The following is a 4,792-nucleotide window of genomic DNA, read 5'->3' on the forward strand; positions in this document are numbered from 1 at the left end:
AACCTTAAACTCTTGGGCTCAAGCAATCCTCCCACCTCAGCACCCCTAGTAGCTGGGATTACAGGCTTGTGCCACCATACCTGGCTAATTTTTGTATTTTTTATAGAGACGGGTTTTGCTATGACCAGCTCAGGCTGGTCTAGAACTCCTGGCCTCAAGTGATGCTCCCACCTTGGCCTCCCAAAGTGCTAGAATTACAGGCATGAGCCACCACACCTGGCCCAGGGCTGCCTTTTGAACCAGAAGAGGCATGAACCAAGAAAGTGTCCACGTTTTGCCTGCTGTTTCTTCTCTTCCTTTGGGCTGTGGTCCCCAGCCCCTGAGCAGTGGACTGGTACTGGTCCCTGGCCTGTTAGGAACCAGGCCGCACAGCAGGAGGTGAGTGGTGGATGAGTGAGTGAAACTTCATCTGTATTGATAGCCGCTCCCATTGCATAAGCTCCGCCTCCTGTCAGATCAGCGGCACCATTAGATTCTCATAGGAATGTGAACCCTACTGTAAACTGCACATGCGAGGAATCTAGGTTGTGTGCTCCTTATGAGAATCTAGTGCCTGACGATCTGAGGTGGAGCTGAGGAGGTGATACTAGCGCTAGGAAGCAGCTGCAAATACCGATTGTCATTAGCATAGAGGTCTGACTGCACAATAAATGTAATGAGCTTGAATCATCCTGAAACCATCCTCCCCACCCCCACCCCTGGCTCCCCGGTCCGTGGAAAAATTTTCTTCCATGAAACCAGTCCCTGGTGCCAAAAACGTTGGGGAAGCACATAATTATTTTGTATCTATTTATACACAGATGCAGGTAATTTTTCTTTTTTCTAAAAGGAAGATCAAAGATTGTCATTTTCTGTGTCATATCAAACTGAAAGTTTTGGCCCCTTCCTCTGTATTTCTGTGGTAATAGCTCTGTGAGCTACAAACACAGCAGATAGGGATTGAGTACGGTGAGACCATCTGGGCCGGGGCCAAGTGTGATTTTCCCAAATGAGGGAAGGAGCAGGGATGTCTTGAGCTGTTGGCTTTGACTTGGAGAGAGACTCATGGTCTAGAGATTTTACTTTGTTCCTAGTTTTTTGCCTAGATGAGAGACAGAGAAAGAGAGAGAGAGAAAAAATCACTCCACCTGTCCTGCAGGGGAGGCTGTTGGCAAAGTCTTCGTGTAGTGTAAATCATCGAATCGAACGTTTCCTGCCATTACTGACATATGTTTACGGAGTGCCTGTTGGTGAGTAAGACCCCATGACTGGGCTGAGCTTATGACGTATAAAATCCACGGGGCCATCCTTCAAGGAGCTTACAGTTTGGTTAGATAAACAAGAAGAATGCTTAAAAAAATAAACAAGACAAAACCAAAACCAAACAGCAAAAAAACTAACCAACCAACCAAACTAAATCCCCCCAAAACAAAAATAAAAAAAAAACACACAACCAACCACCATCCTTCTATTGCTCCTCACTTCCTTTTGCAATATAAGCAGCTTATTTCATCACTGTTCTCTTTTCCCTTACATGGAATGTTGTTTTTTTTTTTTGGAAAGGGGTACAACTTGTGGATTTTTTAAGTTGGAGATTAGTAGTGCTTCATACCCTATTAATATGTCCAGAAGATCTCTCTGTTTTCTAGGTGCAAGGACCCTGTCCATAAACCACAGGCATCTAGTGACTGCTTTACAAAGAGCTTTCTGAACACCGCATTTCATTTGTGGAGAGGAAAAATGCCTGCATTTAACTTCTGCCTCCTAATCTGCAGTTGACGGAAAGCAGGAAACTGCTCAATTTCATGTTTACTTCAAAATACCCTATCTTAGCCAAGTGTCTGGCAGCTCCATTCTATAGCTGCGTGGCTCCGCCATCAGGCCTCACATATTTTTTTTCTGTCTCTCCCTGTGTTAGCTGATGCTTGTGTTCAAAAAGCAGGCTTTCAGCAAATTGCATTCTGATTGACTGACCTGGATTTCTGCTGGGGAGCTGAGCACTAAAGCTAAATGAATTTGACCAAAACTCGCTTTGCTGGGTTCTTTTAGTCTCTTGGGAGCAGCCTCGGACATGTTTTATAAGAGGGATGAAGACTATTATTTAAGAAGAATGGTACAAGCTAGAATCACAGTAAAAAGGGTTTTAGAGTTAGACGAAATCTCAGGTTATTTGCCCTAAGCTTTTAGCTATTCAACTCACGGTCTTTAGAGAGCATCTATTGAGATCAATATTCTAAGTTCATACAACTACAGACCTTTTAATGATTAGGGCTTGTCTTCTGACCTTCTGTTCACCCTGATAATTTGTTTCTAGCTTGACTCTCCTACCCATTTAATCTATCTAAGATAGAAGCCTGGGCTTCAAAGTGAGGTATGGTCCCGTGGACTTCATAATGATACTTGGTCGTGCTGGGGGCAATGTGATTTTGTGAAAGGAGTGCATTGGTAAAACCCAGGAATTCATAACCTCCTGACTGTTCTCATGGATCCCCGTCTAGGCCATCACCACTTCAGACTTAGCCAGCCATGGTGGCCTCGGGATGGTTTCTTGGACTCCAGCCATTTCCTCTTCCAATCAGACAGTGCTATCTCCCCAAGCCCTGGGACTGTTACAGTACTTTCCCCGATCTAAGCACTTTAATGCTTACCTATTATTATTTTTGGACATACTAAAAAATAAACTTTTTATTTTATAATGGTTTTACATTTACAGGGAATGTATGAAGGGAGAACACAGTTCTGTATACCCCAAACCCAGTTTTCCCTATTATTAATATTTAATATTGGGGTGGGACATTTGTTACAATAATGAACCAATACTTATACATCATTGTTATCTAAAGTCTATACTTTATTCATATTTCCTCAGTTTTAACCTAAAGTCCTTTCTCTGTTCCAGGTTCTCATCCAGGATCCCACATTGCATTTAGCAGTCGTGTCTCCTTAGGCTTCTCTTGGCTGAGATAGTTTCTCAGACTTTCCTTGTTTTTGATGACCTTGACAGTTTTGAGGAGTACTGGTATGTATTTTGTAGGATGCCCCTCTAATGGGCTTTGTCTGATTTTCTCTTCCTCGTGATTAGACTGGGGTGATGTGTTCTTGAGAGGAAGACTACAGAGGTCAAGTGACACTTTCCTCACATCAAATCAAGGGTCTGCACCGTCAAAATTACTTGTCACTGTGGATGTAAACCTTCATCACCTGGCTGAGGTAGTGTTTGTCAGATCTCTCCGCTGTAAAGTTACCCTTTTTCCCTGTTCCTCTCTTTGGAAGAAAATTACTATTTGTAGCGCACATTCAAGGAATGGGGAGTTTTGCTCCGTCTCCTTGAGGCTGGAGCATCTATATACATTATTTGGAATTCTTCTGCACGGGGATTTGTCTCTTCTCTCCTTGTTTTAATTTATTCAAACATTTATTTATATTAGTATGGACTCATGAATATTTATTTTATACTTTTAGCTATAATTCAATACTAGTTAATTTTTTTGCTCAAATTGTTCCAGCTTTGGCCATTGGGAGCTTTTTTGGTTGGCTCTTGTGCCCGTTTGACATATCCTTATCATTGTGGGTTTTTTTTTTTAGCACTTATTTTCTGGCAGTACAAGATGTTCCAGGTTCAACTTGTATATTTCTTGTTCCAGTCCTAGAATCAGTCATTTTTCCAAGGAACCCTGGTTCACTTTTATTTCTAAAACTGCTTAGGTGAACACCTTTTTCCTCCAACCCCTTCACTGAAATTGTTTGATGCATTTACCATACAGTTCGATGGTTTTATCACATTCTGCATTCCATCCTGGGATCTCCTGACATCTTATATTATTTCTTTTAAAATTGCATACATTGATGTTCGCTCTTTGTTCTGTAAAGTTCTATGGGTTTTGGCAAATGCACAGTGTCGTCTGTTCACCATTATAATATTTCAGGTGGCTGAATAATGACCCCTCCAAACACCTCCATGTCCTAATCTCTGGAACCTATGACTATATTACTCTGTATGGTAAAAGGGACTTTGCAGATGTGACTAAGTTAAAGATCTTGAGATGGGGAGATTACCCTGGATTATCTGAGTGGGCCTGATATAATCACAAGGGTTCTCATATACAAGAGACAGAGTTACTAGCTGGAGACATGACGGAAGCACGAGGTTGGAGTGGTGCAAGGAAGGGGCCATCACCCAAGGAATGAAGATAGCCTCTAGAAGCTGAAAAAGACAAGGAAATGGATTCTACGTGGGAGCCTTCGGAATTATTGCAGCTCTGCTGACATGTTGATTTTAGACTTCCAACTACCAGAACCATAAGAGAATAAATTTATGTTATTTTAAGCCACTAAAACTTGTGGAAATTCATTTCAGAAGCAATGGACAATTAATACGGATTTTGGTACCTGAAAATAGGGTACTACTGTAATAAACACCTAAAAATGTGGAAGTGGCTTCAGAATTGGATAATTAGTGAAGGCTGGAAGAATTTTGAGAACCATGATAGAAAAAGCCCAGATTTCCCTGGACAGAGTGTTGGTAGAAATAAGGATGCTAAAGACTCTGCCAGGGAGGGCGCAGGAGGAAATGAGGAGCCTGGTGGAGGAGGCCTGTGTCACCTTAGAGAATACTGCGTCAGCATAGACAGGACTTTGGTAGAAATATGAGCATTAAAAGTGCTTCTGGTGAAGGCTCAGAAGAAAGTGAGGAACATGTTATTGGAAACTGAAGGAAAGGAGATCTTTGTTATGTAGTGGCAGAAAGTGTAGCTGAGTTTTGTCTTACAGTTGTGTAGAAAGCAGGACTTGTAAGCTATGAACTTGGATTGCT

At 41.9% G+C, this 4,792-nt stretch overlaps 1 long non-coding RNA gene across 1 annotated transcript; it reads left to right on the forward strand.

The window, feature by feature from the left end:
* The first annotated feature begins 349 nt into the window (after positions 1 to 349).
* On the forward strand, positions 350 to 2,915 carry LOC123622582. Its single transcript, XR_006729551.1, has 3 exons — positions 350 to 378; positions 1,074 to 1,229; positions 2,879 to 2,915. It is a non-coding gene; the product is annotated as an uncharacterized LOC123622582 (long non-coding RNA).
* Positions 2,916 to 4,792: the final 1,877 nt, after the last annotated feature.

The sequence above is a fragment of the Lemur catta genome, chromosome 17 (genome assembly GCF_020740605.2).
Source record: "Lemur catta isolate mLemCat1 chromosome 17, mLemCat1.pri, whole genome shotgun sequence".
Classification (NCBI taxonomy): Eukaryota; Metazoa; Chordata; class Mammalia; order Primates; family Lemuridae; genus Lemur; species Lemur catta.